General features: G+C 40.6%; 1 protein-coding gene across 7 annotated transcripts in view; it reads left to right on the forward strand.

Annotated features, from left to right (window-relative positions):
• The window catches only part of ZNF19 (zinc finger protein 19), a 93,403-nt gene that overhangs the window by 62,792 nt on the left and 9,137 nt on the right, over positions 1-21,474 (forward strand). For all 7 annotated transcript variants that reach the window (XM_074027942.1, XM_065537268.2, XM_074027945.1 and 4 more), the window contains one exon: positions 18,181-18,290. The gene's annotated coding sequence lies outside the window, so the exon portion shown is untranslated. The remainder of the gene's footprint in view (positions 1-18,180; positions 18,291-21,474) is intronic.

Below are 21,474 nucleotides of genomic sequence, written 5' to 3' on the forward strand. Positions count from 1 at the left end.
ACACAAGACCTTGTCTCAAAAAAAAAAAAAAAAAGAATAACTGGTATAATTAACTATAATTACCTGTCTCAAAATTAATAATTAATAAGTCTAATTAATAAAATAATTCTCAAAATTAATATAATAATGATAATTTCTGAAGTTGAGTATACTAGTTTCTAAAAATTAAGAAAGTGGTGACTCTACCAACTAGGGAACAAATTCTTTTGCAGGTTTCCATTTACTGACTTTCATGAAAATTGAAGGAGGATCTCTATTTCATAATGATGGATCCAGGTCATATCATTGATAGCTGCTGAAACCATTAGATGAAAAGCTAATAACACTGAACCCACTGCACACACCACGTGGGAAGGATTGTTGCCAAAGTATAAAATCTGAATCTGACCAAGCCTTGAGATCTAAAGATCAATTTTCAGGAAATTCAGGGGCCAGAAGAGCATGTTAAACAGTAAGCCAAGGAGATGCAAAGAGACTTAAGAGAAATATCAGCCAAATGCAATTTGTGGGCCCTGTTAGAGTCTTGAGTTAAAAAACCAACACTAAAAAAGAAAAGAAAAGAAAAGAAAGAGAAGAAAAACCAACATTAAAATCTAAACCAAACCAAAACAAAAATATGTGTGAGACAATTAGGGGAAATTTGCACGTTGGATGGATATTGAATGACTTGCATTTCTTAGGTGTACTGGTTTATAGTTATGTTTTCAAAACATCCTTATTTTTAAGAGATATACATAAAGTATTTACAGATGAAGTAAAGGTATGTAACCTGGGATTTGCTTCAAAACAGTTCAGCAGTGACGAAGTGGCGTGTGGTGGAGAGGAGATGGGAAAGGTAGAGATGAAACAAGATTGGCCATGGGTTGATGATAACATTGTTGACTCTAGTGATGGGCACATAGGGATTCTTTTTATTCTTCCACATTTGTGTAGACTTGAGCTTGTCAATATAAAAATTAAAGAATAAATAAAAACAAGCCTAAAAACCAAATTAATGCATTGAAAGAATACCTAATCTAGCCATGAGCTGATAGATCACTAAAGATACATTTTTGAGGAGGGGTGTGGTGGCTCAGGCCCATAATCCCAGTGCTTTGGTAGGTGGAGATGGGAGAGTCACTTGAGGCTAGGAGTTGGAGACCAACCTGGGTGAGACCCCTGTTTCTACAAAAAACTTTTAAAAATTAGCCAGGTGTGGTGGTGTGTGCCTGTAGTCCCAGCTACTTGGGAGGCTGAGATGGGAGAATCGCTTGAGCCCAGGAGTCTGAGGTTACAGTGAGCACCACGGCGCTCCAGCCTGGGTGACAGAAGGAGAGACTCTGTCTTAAAAAAAAGAGATAATTTTTTTAATGATTAACAACTGTGTGATTTGGGACATAAAACTCAAAAGGATTGAGTGACTGACACTGACATCTCAAAACTCTCCATTTCCATCTTCTTGTTTGTGTAGACACTGCTTATATTTCTAGAAACAAAATTTAAAAATAGAGTTTATGCTGAACTCTCATTCTAGCGTAATATTTATCCACAAATGTGTAAACAAACAGAAAAAAAGCCCCACCCAACCCATTAAAACATCTGTATTTTAACAAATTTTTTATTTTTGTGTTTAATAATTATTTATGTTATTTATCTAATACCAATAATAATAACCAATCCAGAATAAGTTTCCACTATTTGAAGACTCTGGTGTCAGTAGAGTTTTTAAAGGTTTCTAATTTAAATTATATAGATATTTTATATATGATAAGATAATTGGGAGAAGACTTTCAAACCTAAAAAATTATACAAGGTTGAAAGTTTGTGGAGTGGTGTAATGGAAACATAATTTCAAGGAGGAAAAGGAATGATATAAAATGACAGTTAAAGAAAAGATTGTTCATATACTTTTTAAAATAGGCAATCAAGTCTGAAATTAATAGTGCATTAAAATTGTGTGGCTATATTTAAAAGAATGATGCAACAGTTTTATTTTAAATTAAATCCTTTGCAACTATTTATACTTACGTTTGAAAATATTAAATATTAGCTAAAAACACATGGGGGATCTGGGTTTATTTTCTTTTATGGATTTTTAAAATTGACTAAAATTCATATAACAAAATTAACCATTAACTATTTCAAAGATTACAATTCAGTGACATTTAGTACATCCACAGTGTTGTACAACCATGATCTCTTATTTCTGAGACATTTTCATCACCTCAAAAGGAAACTCTGTACCCCTGAAGCAGTTACTCTCCATTCTGTCACACCTCCCGCACCCCGCAACTGCTTGTTTGTTTTCTGTCTTTATAGATTTATTTGTTCTGAACGTTTTGTATAGGTGAAATCATGCAGCATGTGGCCCTTTCTGTCTGGCTTCTTTTGCTTAGCATGTTTCAGTACTTCATTCCTTCTTATGACTGAATAATATTCAATTGTATGAATACACCACATTGTATTTGCTCATCAGTTGATGGACATTTGGGCTGTTTCCATCTTTTTGCTATTGAGACTGGTGCTGCTGCAACAAACATTCCTCTACAAGGTGTTTGTTTGAATACCTGTTTTCAGTTCTTTTGGGTACAGAGTATTCCCCCTTTCTGCTATTTCAGTTATTCTTGGTCATCCATGGCCTGAAAATATTAAACAGAAAATTTCAGAAGTAAACAATTTCTAGGTTTTCAATTGCATGTCACTCTGAGTGGTGTGATACAGCCTCTCCCTGTCCCACTCTGTCCTGCCTGGGACATGAGTCACATCTTTGTTCAGCGTATCCACACTGTCGATGCTACCCATCTGTAAGTTACTTGGTAGCTGTTTTAGATATCAGATCGACTTCATCACATTGCAGAGCTTGTATTCAAGTAACCCTTAGTTAATGGGCCCAAAATGCAAGAGTAGTGATGCTGGCATATTATTATTGTTCTATTTTATCATTGTTGTTAATCTCTTACTGTGCCTAATTTATAATTAAACCTTATTATAGGTATGTATGTATAGGAAAAAAACATGGTGTACTATGCACGATTTGGTACTATGCACGATTCCACGTATTCACTGCGGGTCTTAGAACCTGTCCCCTGAGGATAAGGGGGGACTACTATATGCTTAGCAGTGGAATTGCTGGTAATTTTATGCTTAACTTTTTGAGGAACCACCAAACTTTCCCACAGAGATTGCACTGTTTTACGTTTCCACCAGTGATGCACAAGGGTTCCAATTTCCCCACATTCTCCACAACTCTTGTTATTTTCCATTTTAATTATGGCTGACCTAGTGGGTGTGAAATAGTATTTCTCTCTTTTTTTTTTTTTTTCTGAGACAGAGACTTGCTCTGTTGCCAGGCTGGAGTGCAGTGGTGCGATCTTGGCTCACTGTAAACTCCACTCCCCGGTTCAAGCGATTCCCTTGCCTCAGCCTCTGGGCAGCTGGGATTACAGGTGCCCACCACCACGCCCAGCTATTTTTTTTTTCTTTTATTTTTAGTAGAGATGGGGTTTCATCATGTTGTCTAGACTGGTCTCGAACTCCTGACCTCAGGGAAGCCGCCCACCTTGGCCTCCCAAAGTGCTGGGATTACAGGCGTGAGTCACCGCGCCCAGCCTCTGTTTTGGTTTTGATTTGCATTTCCCTAATGACTAATGACATTGAGCATCTTTTCATGTGTTTGATGGCCATGACTACCTAAACTAAATTTTTAATGAAACTGTTTTAATTGGTATGAAAGCAAAAAAAGGTTGCAGACCATGGCTTATAAGTGAGAACATGCGGCATTTGGTTTTCTGTTCCTGTGTTAATCTGCTTAGGATAATGGCCTCCAGCTCTATCCATGTTGCTGCAAAAGACATGATCTCATTCCTTTTTATGGCTGTGTAGTATTCCATGGTATAGATGAACCACATTTTCTTTATCCTGTACAATGAAATTTGAATGCCAAAGTGAGTCCCTTGCACACAGTGAATGTTTCCCATACTGGTTTGCTGGTTTGTCATGACAACCAGAAGGGACCTTCTATCCTTGCAGATATTCTTTAGTGAGAGTTCACTGGGAAAGACACTTCTATGTCAGGCTGGAGGAAAGTGAGGGAACCAGGAAGCATGTGGGCAAATGGATTTGTGGCTGGCCAAAGAGTTGTGAAAGTAAGAAAGGAGAGTCTCCAGACTCTAGGAAAGCAGGGAACACCGTGAGTGGCAATCTCCCCAGGTGCATTGCTAGATCACTGGATAGCATCCTACTCCTATATCCCTACGTGCTCCCTAACACGGAATCTGGTGTATAGTAGGTACAGGTGTCTGTTGAATCATGTTGGTCACTGTTGATCTCTGTCCCGTGATGGCTCTGTCGACTCCCCCTTGTCTCCTTGATAGGAATTAAGAAGTAGACATCTTGGGTGCTGCTCCTACTCTGCCCTCATCCCTGCCCATCTCAGTCTGACATCCTCCATGTTTCCCCATGAGTTCCTATCAGTGTGTCCCTTGGATCACTAGTTTTAGTTCTAAATAGCCCCGATGCTTTTGATCATTATTTCTAGAAATCCTCTTCTTCCTTGTCATTTCTATTATGTTTGTGCTACCTATAGGCATGGCTGTGTTTGGGATCCTAGAATCACACCCAGTCCTCTGTGGTAAAGAAGAAATTGTGAGATTATGGCTTTTTTTTTTTTTTTTTTTTTTTTTTTTTGCTGATAGACCTTTACCACAGATGTTTTGTAGATTTATCTAGGGTTATTCACTGCCTCTAAGGCTCCTCTGCAGAGGGTATAAGTCTGCTTGATAGCGTTTTGAGAGCCAGGTGGGAGAATGGGGCTGGGGCAGTGGAAAGGCCTTGTGATGTTTGTCTGTTCAGCATGCACACTTTTAATCATCTCCTTGTTTTAAATCCACTGTCTCCATCTGGCCCTCTGCTGGTTTTTTCCCCAGAGAGTAAAGCTCCTGTATTGCACGGTTTGGGAGGAGAGGTCTCTGGCCTTTGTAGGTGGAAATGAGATCGGCGGGTCCAGTTGATCCTTATACATCTGTCACATGGCTCGCCTCTGCCTTGTGAAGTCTCTGATGCCCGATCCCTGAGCCTTTCCACTGGGTGAATCAGCTTGCTTCCTGGTTATCACCCAAACTGTGTGAACATCTCTCATCTGCATTTGTCTCCTTTCTCACTCTCTTGTCCTTGTGAATCTGCATCCTTTTCGTCCTTTAAGTGTCATGTTATGGGGCTCAGGAAATGCCCGTGTTCATTCCACTCATATCTAATATGCAACTATTCCTTAAAATCAAGTCTATGCAATGTAATATTCTTCAGTTGTTATAGGAATAACATATATCTACATGTCTGGACATGCTAAGTGGGTAATATAGAGCGTTAAGTGAAAAAAGCAAGTTGTAGGTTGGCTTGTATAATATGACACTATTTGCATTTCAAATTTTAAATATTATCTATAAATACACATGTATATACATATAGTGTGTATATATATACATATACAGAGAGTAACATATATTTTCCTAGCATTATCTGAGATAATATAAATGTCAAAGTACATGTGGAGAGCTAGTGGAATATTTTCATGTAGCCAAAATATTTAAATATTTCATGTAGCCTGGACTGGGCCAGGCGTGGTGGCTCATGCCTGTAATCCCAGCACTTTGGGAGGCTGAGGTGGGAGGATCACTTAAGGCCAGGAGTTTGGGACTAGCCTGGGCAATACGGTGAAACCCTGGCTCTACAAAAAAATTAAAAAATTAGCCAGGTAAGGTGGCATGCACCTGTAGTCCCAGCTACTTGCAAGGCTGAGACAGAGGACTGCTTTAGCCCAGCACGTCAAGGCTGCAGTCAGCGGTATTGGTGCCACTGCATTCTCCAGCCTGGTCAATAGAGTCTCTCTCTCTCTCTCTCTCTCTCTCTATATATATATATATATATATATATATGAGACTGATTTAAAAGGCTAGCCATTCTGGTGAATGTAAAATTAACTCTGAGGGTCATGCAGCCTGGGAGCATCATTCACATTGTGTTCTATATGCCTGGTTCCCCCTAGAGTTTCACAACTGCAGTGGCCCTTCCTGGGAGGTCCCCAGTGGGAGAAGCTGTCATTCTGTGAAACGTTAGGGAGTGTTCATTTGCAAAGGAGTTGCTTCTCCCACATGTAATTCCGAGTCACCTGTGCCCCAGGATGTGTGTGTTTCACTGTGGTTAATGATCCTCTTGAGCTATGCCAGGGAGGCCAACTCACAAGGTGAATAATGACAGCTAGACTTCTATTTACAGAGATGCCAATTCTAGCACGTTGTGGGAAACCTAGATTTTCTCATGAAAGCAACTAGCTCTTCCTTCCTCCAGCCACCCTCACCTCCCAAACAAACAACTCCCATATCAAACAAGAAGAAATGGAAAATTTTCAGTTCAAGCTCAATGGCACGAGGTTGAGAGGAATTTAGCCACATAATTGAATTTTCTCTAGGAACAGGTCTCTAGCAGTGGTTCTCAAGCTTTACTGCATAGTATAATCACCTGGGGAGGTTTCAAAAATCCCATGCCCAGGCCGAATGCATATGGAGAGTTGTATCTTTGGACAGGGTTTCTCCACGTTGGCACTATAGACATTTGGGAACAGATAATTCTTTGCTATAGGAGCTCTCCTGTGCACTGTGGGTTGTTGAACTGCACCCTTGGGCTCTATCCACTAGATGCCAGTAGCACACTTACCTAGTTGTACTGACCAAAAGACATATCCATGTATTTCTAGTAGTGGGGCAAATCACCTAGTTGAGAATAACTATTTTGTGGGGTGGGTCCCAGGCACTATATTTTTTAAAAAAACTTCCTAGGTGATCCCAATATGCAGGCAAGTTTGAGAACCAGTGCTCTGATGGATTTTTCCCTTCAGAAGCGTAGCCTGGTGGTAAGTCCCAGACATTTTGGAGTACGTTTTTATAAACTGTGATATAATATTGATTCAGTAAGAACGGATATATTCTGAGCCAGATGAGTGGATCCACTCATCCTATCTAGTAGACATCTGTTTCTTTCCATCAAGGGCAGTATGGAAAACAAACAGGCTGTGAACAACTTGATGAGCCAGATGAAGGGTGTCATGAGCCAGATGAGCTTATAGAAGACAGAGAACCTTTACAGCGAACAAGGTATGCAAACTAATGAAAGGTCTAAGCAACACTAGAAAACCACAGGGGGTACGTTATTGGTGACAAGATAATGTCTATCACTGACTGGAGGTCCTTTGTGGATCAAAGTCTTCTGCTAGAGAATCTATTTACATGTCATCAAATAAGAAGGAATCTAAGCTAATAATAATAGTAGTAGTAATAATAAATAGGGCTGATGTAAAGAACACGCATGTCAATACTTCTGAAACATGCTTTAACCTTAACTGTTGTATATAAGCACTTATGTAATTTGAGTGCTTCTCAGTCTCACTGTGGCAGGAATTGTAGATGGGCTCACGCAAACCCCCCCTTTCCATCTTCTTACTACTATGGAAGCAAGAAAGTAAAAAAACTTCCCTTCCAGATTCTTCTGCTGTTAGGAGCAGCCATGTGACATAATTTTGGCCAGGAAGAATGTAAGCTCTATGAGGACCAGGGTTTTTTTATTTTTTCTATTTTGTTCTCTGCTGGCCAAAACTCATCACATTGTACACTCTAAACATCTCTGGTCTATTGTACACTAATTTTAAACCCAATAATGTACAAAATTAAAGAGCAATTGTTAAGAAAATCCAAAGGCAAATTACAAATTGGAAGGAAACATTTTCTTGGCCCTGAAGGAAGTTGAGGTAAGGATCCTGAGGCACTGAGACCCTGTGCTTAAATTTCAGGTGAATTGCAGAGCTAGCTGAAATTTATCCTGCTGACACTAGATGTCACCATTGTGCTATGTAAATGTAGCTGCTGTTCAGAGTGCTGTTTAATATTCAGAATAGAGTCAGGCTCTTCAAATGGTTGAAGATTGTTAATTTTTATTCCCTCTTGATGCCAGAATATGGACTGGTTCAAAAATGATGACACTAATAATGATGGAGGAGAGCAAAGATCACCTGGTGGCCATCAAGCAGACCATCCGGAGGCAAAACTCCTTGTCTGAGGAATTAGGAAGTAATTAGACTTCCCTATTATCTAAAGCTGGCATCTGGTACCAGACTTCTTCCCCCTAAATTTATAAGTAACCAGGAGTTCTATACATCTCCGAAATCCATGCACATTGAAACTCTAGCACCTAATGTGGTCCAAATTACCCTTAAGCTCCTGCTTTAAGGTCCATAAATACCCCTAAGGAAAATCCACCAGCACGCTCAGTCCTGTCTTGCTGAAGTGCCCCACTGCACTCTTCTGCAGTGCTCTTCTATCTAATAAAACTTTCCTTTTCAAATCTATACTGTAAATTCTTTTTTATCACCTGTAAGCCAATCACTTTCCTTTGCCGGGGCTCTGATACCTCGCCTGGCAGGGATCAGAGAAGTTTGTACAAGGAGCAACAAATAAGATAATTCTACCCAGTGTGAGACCACATTTACATTATTAAAGCAAATAAATATGCAAAAAAGATTCAAGCTATGTTGGAAAAGACCTAAAATTAAATATTTGAGATGAAGTAGGCCGGCCGCGATGGCTCACACCTGTAATCCCAGCACTTTGGGAGGCCGAGGCAGGTGGATCACGAGATCAGGAGTTCGAGACCAGCTTGACCAACATGGTGAAATGCTCCCTCTACTAAAAATACAAAAATTAGCCAGGCATGGTGGTGGGCGCCTGTAATGCCAGCTACTTGGGAGGTTGACACAGGAAAATCACTTGAACCCAGGAGGCAGAGGTTGCAGTGAGCTGAAATCGTAGCACTTCACTCCAGCCTGGGTGACAGAGTGAGACTCAGTCTCAAAAAAAAAAAAAAAAAAAAAAAAAAGATGAAGTAGGGCATAACATTGCAAATCAGTAACTAGATGCAAACTTTGGGTGTGCTTGGGGAGAAGAGAAGAGGGAAGAGAAAGATCTCAGGAATGAACAAAGAAGCTTAAGGGAAAAGTAGCTCAGAACACCACCAATGACAATCAAGTAAAATAAGAAAAAGTATGAGGATGGTTAATTACTACTTCAAGGTAACAGGCTTGGGAGGGAGAAACAGATTAAAATGGCATGTTGAAATTCTGAATGAAGTTGCTAAGACACTTGAACAAAAACACAGTAAATTCACAGAATTGCAGAACTTTGTGTGCAGAGTGAAAAGATGGGAAGAGAACAGTGCTAGCACACTGCATTGGGCTGTTCTTGCCTTGCTATAAAGAAATACCTGAGACTGGGTAATTTATACAGAAAAGAGGTTTAATTGGCTCTTGGTTCTGCAGGCTGTACAGGAAGCATGATGCTGGCATCTGCTCAACTTCTGGGGAGGCCTCAGGAAACTTACAATTATGGCAGAAGGTGAAGGGGAGCAGGCACATCACATGGAAGGAACAGGAGCAAGAGCAAGAGACAGAGTGAGGAGGAGCCATATCCTTTTAAACAACCGGATCTCAGGAAGACTCACTCACTATGGCAAGGACAGCACCAAGGGGATAGTGCTAAATCATTCATGAGAACTCCACCCCTATGATCCAGTCACCTCCCACCAGGCCCCACCCCCACCACTGGGGATTACATTTCAACATGAGATTTGGGCAGGGACAAGTATCCAAACTATACCAAACACCATCTTTAGAAAACAAGGCACTGGAGCCCAAACTCCACACATGCTAACTCTCCATGAACTGCCAATATGTTCAAGGAGCCACTCACTCTCTCACTTGCAGGTCTAGCATCCAAATCTGCACATGATAGGGATCTTCCACAAGACAGGAGCATGAAAAAGAAATGTAAGAGATAAAAAACAAGAACGTATAAAAATAAAAGCTAATGTACTTAGCTCAGAACAAAGAACTAAAAACCAAGGTGTCACTTTGGTCTGAAACTTTTTTTTTCTTTTTTGATGGAGTTTTGCTCTGTTGCCCAGGCTGGGGTACAGTGACGTGATCTTGGCTTACTGCAACATTCACCTCCTGGGTTCAAGCCACTCTCCTGCCTCAGCCTCCTGAGTAACTGGGACTACAGGCGCACACCACCATGTCCAGCTAATTTTTATATTTTTTATTAGAGATGGGGTTTCACCATGTTGGCCAGATTAGCCTTGAACTCCTGACCTTAGGTGATCCGCCCATCTCGGCCTCCCCGAGTGTTGGGATTATGGGCATGAGCCACTGTGCCCAGCTGGTCTGAAACTTGTAGGACAAAGATATGTAATGAAATCTCTGCAAGTGAGCTGACCAAAGGCCCTTCCTCCTGTTTGGTGTTGATTAGATTCCAGAAGATTTTTTTGGGGGGTTGTTAGATTCCTGTAGCTCATTTTCATTTTATTTCACCTTACTATATGAATGTTCTCTGTGAGTAGGCCAAATCCTGAGGATAAATTATTTCAAAGGATCATCTTGGAATCAGAAGAAAACTATTTGGTAAATTTCTGTTATAATACACTTAATCTGATTCCAGTGCTGAAGGGCCTAGTCTAGGGTTTTCAACTCTAACTTTTTTGTTTGTTTGTTTTTTTGAGAGACAGAGTCTCGCTCTGTTGCCCAGGGTGGAGTGCAGTGGTGTGATCTCAGCTTACTGCAAACTACACCTCCCAGGTTCAAGAAATTCTCCTGCCTCAGCTTCCCAAGTAACTGGTACTACAGGCGTATGCCACTTGGCCCAGCTAATTTTTGTATTTTTAAGAGATGGTGTTTCACTATATGTTGGCCAGGCTGGTCTCAAACTCCTGACCTCAGGTGATTGGCCTGCCTCGGCCTCTCAAATCAAATCTTACTTTTTAATAGAGGCTTTTACTGGTATAAGCAGAAGAAAGAGAAAACAATTTTTCTAATACTGTTTGATTTCATTTTTTTACATTTAAGCCTACCGTGATAATTTATTTAGCTGTTAAAAAGTCTTAGTTTTTCATAAACTTCCATAATTTTATAAAACTTACAGTTATCTTCCAAAGTTAATTTGGAAATTAATTTTACACCCCAGAATGCTATTTCCAAGTGAATTAGCATCTTAGGTGGTGGTTAAGTCCCTAAGTGGAAATGAAAATCAGTTTTTCCATAATGGAGCAATTTTGTTATATGTATATGTCAGTGCAACAAAACAATTACAATATTAGCAAATACCAAGTAAAAAGTTTCTTCCATTTCATTCTCTTTATTAAGACAGCAGGTATAATGCAAGAGAAATTAATTACAATATAATGCAAGTTCTATACATGTAAATATTTTTTGTCTATTTTATTCACTGCTTTATCCCCAGAACCATACTTGGCACATAACCAGTAAAATCTTGATAAATATTTGATGAATAGATAGCCATTGGAGAATTAGGAGTTTATTGAAGATGTTATGGAGGAGGCCTCCTGGGAATGTCTAAGGGCTTTAAAACTTGATCTCTTAAACTATGGTCAATAATAACAAAATACAGAGAAAGCCAAAGGTTGGTTAATGGATACAAAAGGAGAACTAGATAGCAGGACTGAGTTCTATCTTTCTAAAGCATAACAGAGTGATTATAATTAACAACAATTTATTGTATATCAAATAGCTAGAAGAGTGGATTTTTAATGTTCCCAGCACAAAGAAATGATAAATGTTTGAGGTGATGGATATACTAATTACCTGGATTTGATCATTACATAGTGTATATATGTATTGAAATATGACACAGTATCCCATAGGTATGTACAGTTATTATATATTAATTAAAACTAATAACAAAAGCAAAAATATAGTTTTCCATTCCACATTCAAGTTTTATCTCTAGTTCGTCTACCATAATTACCCATTACCAAGGTCTTTTTTTTTTTTAATCCAACACATTTAATGAAGAGGCAGAGAGGGAGACTGAGTTTTCTGAGAATATTTAGTAAATATTGAAAAAGAGAAAAGGGAGAACAAAGATGTTTAAGAAGAGTGTGCGAGGAGCCCCTAGAGTTGGACTTGAATAAAATAAAATCAAGCTCCTGGATCAAACTACCAACTCATACTAAGCTTGGTGGGGAACAAGGCAAGATGTTAAATAACACCACAGCCAAACACAGAATGGGAGAAATTCTGTAGGACAAATAACCCAGTGTCTTCAAAGAACAAATGTCATTTTTAAAAGGAGGACAAATTGTTATATATACTTAAGAGACTTAAGAGACATATTGCTAAATGAAGTATGATGGCCTTGTTTGGATCATGATTAGAAAGAGCACCTGTAGACTGGGCTAGGTGGCTCACACCTGTAATCCCAATACTTTGGGAGGCCGAGGTGGATGGATCTTTTGAGGTCAGGAGTTTGAGACCAGCCTGACCAATGTGATAAAACCCTGTCTCTACTAAAAAAATACAAAACCATTAACTGGGCGTGGTGGTGCATGCCTGTAATCCCAGTTACTTGGGAGGCTGAGGCAGGAGAATTGCTTGAACCAAGGAGGCTGAAGTCACAGTGAACCAAGATCGTGCCATTGCACTGCAGCCTGGGGAACAACAGCAAAACCCTGTCTCAAAAACAAACAAACAGACAAAACAAAAACAAAAACAAATCCACCATAACAAAAAACAAACAAAAAATCCACCTGTATAAAGACATTTTTGAGACAATCAGAGAAAATTGAATATGGCTGGGTATTAGGAGGTATTAACAAGTCTTAATATAATTGTATTATCTTTATTCCCTTATCTTTATCTCCTAGAGAAACACAGTGAAGTACTGACAGTAGAAATGATATGATGTCTGAGATCAACTCCAGCAAAACAGATAAACAATAACAGCAAAAGTGTGTGTACGCATGTTTACGTGTGTGTTTGTAGGAGCAGATGCAATGAGATGGGCACTACTGTTGAAGTTGGTGATGATGGATGGGCACCGTGGGTCCATTATACTACTTTATAGTGTAACTTTTAAAAATCTAAAATTAAAAGTTTAAAAAGTATGGGCCAGGCACGGTAGCTCACGCCTGTAATCCCAGCACTTTGGGAGGCTGAGGTGGGTGGATCACCTGAGGTCAGGAGTTCGAGACTAGCCTGGCCAACATGATGAAACCCTATCTCTACTAAAAATACAAAAATTAGTTGGGTGTGGTGGCGGGTGCCTGTAATCCCAGCTACTTGGGAGGCTGAGGCAGGAGAATCTCTTGTACTCAAGAGGTGGAGCTTGCAGTGCTGAGATCGTGCCACTGCACTCCAGCCTGGGTAACAAGAGTGAAACTCTGTCACAAAAAAATTTTTTTTTTAAATAGTAAGGAAAACAAGAAAGAAAAAAACTCCAGGCAACTCTAAAATAATAAGAATGCACACAGAACCATATTTAAATATATATATTTTAAACGTGGGCATGTGTATATTTGTGAGAAAGGGACAGAAGTGTGGCCTCAGAACTTCCAGTTGTGAAAGGTCAAAGAACATAGGCAAGAGGAGCAAGAGGAAGGACGGCTGATTACATCTCCCAGAAGTTTCCACTAGGTGGTACTGTTGTGGTCCTTATTTTATTAATATAATTTTTATTAAAACTCTGCTGGTTTGACACAGTTGAACTCCCATTCCATAAAACCCTACTTCTGTGTCTTACAAGATTCTACGATCTTCTGGTTCTCCTCTCTTAATTTGAACCTATGTCATGAGAGGGTTCCTCTTCCTGTTTCCTTGTAAAATGTCATTGCTTTCTAGGGTTCTTTCCTTAACCCACTGCTTTCGTCCGTGGTGCTTAAACACTAAAGTGTGTCATAATCATCCGGGGTACATATGAAAAATACAGAAACTTAGGCCCCTATTCTATTTAAATGAACCATCTGGGCCTTTGAAATTGTAACCGAAGGCAGGTCTGGTCGCTTGTTGCTTGCAGAATCCAATAACAAGAGCGAGGAATGATAGAAAGAAAGTGACATTATTTACCAAAACTTGCAGTGGGGAAGTGGCCGGATTCACATCCAAAGTAACCACTTCAAATTTTAGGCTGAGGACAAGGGCTTAAAAAGGGGAACTTGGAATGGGAGGCATGTGAGAAGGATAATGAGTACAAGGTCTGCGTGTCTTGTTCCAGTGGCTAACTTGAGCGGTGGTCCACTTGGAGTGTGGGCTGGTATCATCTCAACAATGGCCAGGTTGTTGACTAACTGCCTTGAATTTCTGGAATTTCGCCTCTAGGTCCCTATGCTTGGTGTGTTTCAAGATTAGCCCCTGGAATTCCTAAGTAATCACATAATTAGATACCAGCATATAGTTAGATAAATGTGCATGTTGTAAGGAAATGTATGGTGAGAAAGCGAGGGATGTGGTGTTTCAAAGAAAGTAAATTTCAAGGCTATATTTTAAGACTAAGGAGAAGAAAACAATGATACATGCAGTAAGCTTCAAGGTTATATCTTCTTTATTTTTTGAGACGGAGTCTCACTCTGTCACCCAGGCTGGAGTGCAGTGGCGCGATCTTGGCTAACTGCAAGCTCCACCTCCTGGGTTCATGCTATTCTCCTGCCTCAGCCTCCCGAGTAGCGGAAACTACAGGTGCCTGCCACCATGCCTGGCTAATTATTTTTTATTTTTAGTAGAGACAGAGTTTCACCTGTTAGCCAGGATGGTCTCTATCTCCTGACCTTGTGATCCGCCGGCCTCAGCCTCCCAAAGTGCTTGGATTACAGACGTGAGCCACTGCGCCCGGCCAAGGTTATATCTTGAGACTAGGGAAAAAACAGAAAAAAGAAAAAAAGGTTTTAAAATGCATTTTCAGGCTAGGCTGTTTGGTTACAAATTCTCTGTTGGCTTGGTGTGATCCCATCTGGTCTTACATCTTTATCCACCCATATCACTACCTCTGCCCTACACTTTCCCCTGGGCCTCAGACGATATGTCCAACTAGATGTGTTTCCATGCAGACACCAAAAATTCATTATTGCTTGTCCACCTCTCCCTTTGAAACCTCATCATCTACTCAGTTATCCCAGGCAGAACCCAGTGTAATTTTAGCCTTCCTCCTCTGACTCACCAAATAATTAGAGTTACAATTCTGATAATGGTTTATATTAATTGAGTTTGATGTAGAACAAGTGTACTCTCACATGCTGCTAGTAAAGGGGAAATTGGTACAAGCGTGCTGAAAACCTGCATCTGCCGCAGAGACTTAAGAGATATATCGTTAAATGAAGCATGAGGACCTTGTTTAGGTCATGATTAAAATAAACCACCGGTAAAAATATATTTTTGAGACAGTTAGGGCAAATGGATTAGAGGATATTAAGAATTGGGTATTAGCTGGGCATGGTGTATTAGAGGATATTAAGAATTGTTATTAGCTGGGCATGGTGGCTCATGCCTGTGATCCCAGCACTTTGGGAGGCTGAGGCAAGGGATCGCTTGAGCCCAGGAGTTCAAGACCAGCCTGGGCAACATAGCAAGGCCCCATCTCTAAAACATTAAAAAAGGAAAAAAAGTATTAATAATAATAAAGTTGTGTTATATTTTTGCTTATACCACCTGGTCTGGTGTCAGTTATTGACTGAGGCGAAATGTGTGATATCCAATGACTCAGCAAATTCACTTATAGGTATGTTTAAGAAAGATAAGAGCTCATAATTATCTTATCTTTAAGAAAGATAAGATAATTCACTTATAGGTATGTTTAAGAAAGATAAGAGCTTATGTTTAAGAAAGATAAGAGCTTACCAGACATGTGAAAATTTTTATTGCAATTATTCATAAATAATCTTCAAGGTTATCCATAAGAGCCAAAAAGTAAAAAAAAACTAAATGTCCATCACAGTAGATTTTTTTGGGTAAAAAAAACGTGGTTTATTTAACAATGAACCATTAAACAATGATAAAAATGAATGAACTATAGTTATGTCCAATAAATGAATCTCAAAGATATTATATTAGATGAAAGAAACAAGCTGCATGGTTCTATTACAATGTGATTCCATTTATACAAAATTTAAAAACAGGTAAAGCTAAGGTTATGGAGGTCAGAATAGCGATTATTTTGGGGAGGCTATCAACTAGGAAGGGGTATAGGAGAGAAGTTTCTGGGGTGCTGGGGATATTCTTTATCTTAATCTGGTTGGAGTTACATATATAAATATTCATCAAGTTGTACACTTGAGATTTGTACTCTTTACTGAACTTAAATTATACCTCATCTGGGCACAGTGGCACGTGCCTATATTCCCAGCTATTTGAGAGGCTGATTGGGGAGAATCACTTGAGTTCAGAAGTGCAAATCCAGCCTGGGCAACATGGAGAGATCCCTACTCTAAAAAATAAAAATAAACCTCAATAAAAATGAAACAATCAATTAATTAGAAATGTAGTAAATGTTTACAATAAGTTAGACATGAAAATAAGTTATTTTCATATGTTGTTTAATCCTCTCAACAGCCTACAAAGTAAGTATTAATATTGTACTTATTTTATAGGTGAGAAAATTGAAGGCACAGAGAATCTAGGTAGCTTGCCCCAAATCACAGTTAATCAATGGAGGCTTGGAAACATTAGTTTGACTTAACATTTTTCAACTTCTTCTTCACTATGAGACATAGAACTACATATCTGAGGCAGTGATAGAGTGCTTATGTGTGTATACTGAGGCCGAACTATCATGGTTTGAATTCTGGCTCTGCCACATAGGAGCTGTGCATGACTTTGAGCACGTTATTTAATCTTTCTGTGTTCAATTTCCTCATCTGTAAAATGGGAATGGTATCATCATATAAGGTTCTTTGGCCCTTATTTCAGAATTTGATGATTTTTCCTCTTACAGTTACTGTTGCTCTTCTCTCTCTCTTTCTTCCTGAAGGGACTGAGGTCAGACAGCTTGTGTCCATGGTATGAGAGCATAGAAAGGCATATTGGGACTTGGAATACCATCTAGTATATTGTTCTGGAAAGCCAGTTTGACATGGTGGAAAGAATCCAGGGTTTAAGTCTTAAGTCTGCTACCTATGATATGCTGTGGCCTTACTGAAACTCTTTGAGTCTTGATTTTCTCTTACTCATGATTCATTCTGCATTGAGTGCCTATATTATCTGCCTCACTCTCCCTTATAGTAAGGGAGTATAATCATTTATGTCCAACTCTTTATTCATCAAAAAATGCTTATTGATCATGAACTGTGTTATAAACACTATTCTAGAAACTCGGGATACAGTCATGGCCAAGATAGAAAAGCCTCTTTCTTGAGGAGTTTACACGCTGCAGAAAGCCTGAGGGTTGCTCGTGAAGACCTGGGTCATGGTCCCATTTGTCCAGACTTGTGTTGTGGAAGTCCCAACCAAACAACAAGTCCAGCTCGTCATCCCCTCATCCTGGAAGTCATCAGCTCATGATGAGCTAGCCATTTTGGCACTCTGATCTAAGAACCAACCCTGAACTGCCACCAGGCTTTGCTTATACTATCTGGTCTGGTAGTAACAAGTGTACAGATGCCCAAACCCACTGAGGTTTATAACCATTTTCAAATGTTTTAATTAAAAAGATTGAGCACTGGATTAACTCCAGAGCCTATTCAGGCTCAATTCCTAAGCTATTAATAATCACTAATATCTAGTGAGTGTAATAATTACTAATATCTAGTGAGTGTTTAGTATGTACTAGACACTGTACTGATTTACATGTACTAACATCTAATCCTCACAACGATCCCGGGAATAAATATTATTATTATCCTAATTTTAGAAATAAGGAAATAGTGACACTTACAGGTTAAGTAATGTACCAAAGGTCACAGAGTGGTCCTTTGGCCTTTGAAACAAAGCATCCTGATGCCAGGCTGTGCTCCTTACCAATGTGTCATACTGTTGTAAAGGAGATGGGACTGAGAAACTCTAAGTCCCCTGTTTGTTTTGTAATTCTGTGACAGTGATCACAAACCTTTTGACAGTCCAGCAAAATTCTGGCCAGAGTTCTCTTTTGTGGACCCAGAAAGCCATAGGCACTAACACTGTAGAGCTATCTCTCTTACCAAGCTTGGGATAGCATATGCCCTGTGCTTTTGGCATTTTCTTTTTCATTTAGAGGGAAAGGAGGGCAAGGGTCTGAGGAGTCTTGAATGTTGACTTGGACTCCAGGGGTAGTGGCAAACCATTGGAGGTTACAGCGCATAGAATTAAAGACACCCCGAATGGTATAATCTGACTGGTTCATTTTACAGAAAACAAAAGCTGCTCACAGACACAAGAATCTTCCTCAATGGCCTGTGAGTGGCAGAGCTTGTGAAAGGAAGTTGATTCACTGCGAGTGAACCAGAACTCAGGAAGACCAGTAAGTATCCAGGAAACAACACCACCATCTAGGCCTGTGGTGACGGCGGTATTATCATGAATTCCTTCCTGACAGTCAAATGCTTCCGGGCAGAGGCGATAGTTTTCCTGACCCACCCAAATGGATAATGACCCAGGCGTGATGTTCTTCAGGAGAGAAAAAAGTGTGTACGAGGAAAGGAAGGGGATGTCTCCCAATCGTAAACACCGAGATGCGGACAAGTTGCACCTTAGAAAGAGCAGCCGTGCGCATGACGCACTTCCGGCCTCCAAGCGACCCACGCGGGTGACGCGCTTTTGGCTCCTAGCGCCTCTGGCTAGTAGTGCACTTCTGGCCTCTGTTTTGAGTACGCGCTCAAAGGGGCCAAGGTGCAAGGACTCACGGTTCGGCGGAGCTTGGGTTGGGAGTGAGACAGCATAGCAGTCCAGACTGGTCCCTTGAGCATAGCTCAAACGAGGGGACAGGGAAGGGCGTCACTGTACAACTGTGGCTGTGTGGGACCTGGGTTTGCTTCTTGGAGGCTGTACAGCTGCAAGCTTTACTGCGTACACACTGGAGCTGCAGAAAGAAGCCCCCAAGGATGGGAGGATGACAGAAATGTCTGCCGATGGCACTGGAGCCAACTAAGAGATGGCCCCACTCTTAGTTGGGGACGGCTTAAGTCTTTAACCAAGGCTGTTACAGTGTCCGTTTCTTTTGAAGAGGCAGATTTGGAGACCTGTGTACAAACAAATATCATTGTCTCGTAGTCTTTTTTATGTTGTTTGTTTTGTTTTGTTTTTGAGACCAAGTCTTGCTCTTGTCACCCAGGCTGGAGTGCAATGGCACCATCTCTGCTCACTGCAACCTCCGCCTCCCGGGTTCAAGTGATTCTCCTGCCTCAGCCTCCCGAGTAGCTGGAATTACAGGCGCCTGCCACCACACCCAGCATAAGCCACCGCGCCCGTCTAATTTTTTGTATTTTTAGTAGAGATGGGGTTTCACCATGGTAGCCAGGATGGTCTCGATCTCCTGACCTTGTGATCTGCCCACCTCGGCCTCCCAAAGTGCTGGGATTAGAGGCGTGAGCCACCGTGCCCGGCCACAAGATACTCTTTAGAAGGGAATCTCTCAACACTTAAAAAAATCTAAGCAATAGGCCGAGCGCGGTGGCTCACGCCTGTAATCCCACCGGCTGGGCGTGGTGGCGGGTGCCTGTAGTCCCTGCTACTCGGGAGGCTGAGGCAGGAGAATGGCATGAACCCAGGAGGCAGAGCTTGCAGTGAGCTGAGATCACGCCACTGCACTCCAGCCTGGGCAACAGAGCGAGACTCCGTCTCAAAAAAAAAAAAAAAAAAAAATGCCATAATCATATACCATACTCTGGGTGTCATGATGTGATAATACTCATAGCTTCAGTTAAAGATAGTGTAAGAGTTAGAGGGAGAGCTGGATAGTTAGGCTGTGAGGTAACCAGAAAGAAAAGTGGTTCCCATTGGAATCTAAGGAATGGTCGAAGCTTGAAAGTAATTATGTTTGATGGTAGAGACTGTGACAAACATGAGTATGAGTATTGTATTAGTTCGTTATCACAGTGCTATACAGACATACCTGAGACTGGGTAATTTATGGAGAAAAGAGGTTTAATTGGCTAACAGTTCCACGGGCTGTACAGGAGGCATGGCTGGGGAGGCCTCAGGATACTTACAATCATGGTGGAAAACAAAGGGGAAGTAGGCACAATCTTCACATGGCCACCAGGAGAGAAATAGCAAAGGAGGAAATGCAACACACTTCAAAACAACCAGTTCACAAGAGAACTCACTATCATGAGAACAGCAAGGGGGAAATCCGCCCCCATGATCCAATCACCTACCACTATCCTCCTCCCCCAACACTGAAGATCATAATTCAGCATGAGATTTGCCTGGGGACACAGTGCCAAAACATATCAAGTATACATTTCCTTAGAGGTGATATATTGGCTGGGGAGATATGTTGATGTGAATTAGCTATTATTATTAATAATCTTGAAAACTCTCTGGGAGACTTTCTAGACAAATGAGAGTGGAAATTTTCTTCCTTCCCACTCCCTGAAAAACAAAAACAAGTTATTCCCAACTCTTTTTGTTTTTTATTTTAGTGTTCTCATCTTCTGCCCAAGAATATATTCAATTCTTCACCAAGTAAACACACAGGTTCCCATGTTTCTAAAGCCTAATAAAATTAACAATAAAGACTTGTTTTTGTTTTATATCCAGACTTAGTAGTCATTTATGTAATGTAAATATCCAGAATAGGCAAATTTATAAAGTAAGAAAGTGGTTGTCTAGAATTGGGGGAAGAAGAGAGGTGTGTACATGTGTGTCTGTTAATTTTCTATTGCTGCTGTAACAAATTGCCATTAGTGGCTTAAAACAACACTAATTTATCTGTTTTGGAGGTCAGAAATCCAAAGTGGGTCTCACTGGTATAAATTCAGGATTTAGCCTAAGGAGAGAATCTGTTTCCTTGCCTTTTTCATCTTCTGGAGGCCACCCACTTTCCTTGACCCTTGGCCCCTTCCTCCATCCTCAAAGCCAGTGAAGTTGGGCCAAGTCCTTCCTGTGCTGTCATCTTTGTGGTTCTCTTTCAATTCCCTCTTTCACATTCAAGAACTCTTACGATTACTCTGGACCCACCTGAATAATCCAAGATAATCATTTTTTTTAAGACAGGGTCTCGCTTTGATGCCCAGGCTGGAGTGAAGTGGCTCAATCAAGGCTCACTGCAGCCTTGACCTCCCAGGCTCAAGTGATCCTCCCAACTCAGCTAGTAGCTGGGACTGCAGGCATGTGCCCACACCTGGTCAATTTTTGTTCCTTTTTGGATTTTTTTTTTTTTTTTTGGTAGAGACAAGGTTTTGTCATGTTGCCCAGGCTGGTTTGAACTCCCAGGCTCAAGTGATCTGCCCACCTGGGCCTCCCACAGTGCTGGGATTACAGATGTGAGCCACTGTTCCTAGCCCCAAGATAATCTTAAAGTTGGCTGACTAGCAACTTTAATTCCACCTGCACCTCAATTTCCCTTTGTCATGTAACCTAACATACTCACAGGTTCTAGAGATCAGGACATAGACATTTTTGAGGAGAACAAAACGCCATTCTGCTTACCAGAGGGAAAGTGAACAGTGACTGCTGATGGTTATGCGGTATCCTTTGGGGAG

The sequence above is a fragment of the Macaca fascicularis genome, chromosome 20, assembly GCF_037993035.2.
Source record: "Macaca fascicularis isolate 582-1 chromosome 20, T2T-MFA8v1.1".
In the NCBI taxonomy this organism is placed as follows: domain Eukaryota; kingdom Metazoa; phylum Chordata; class Mammalia; order Primates; family Cercopithecidae; genus Macaca; species Macaca fascicularis.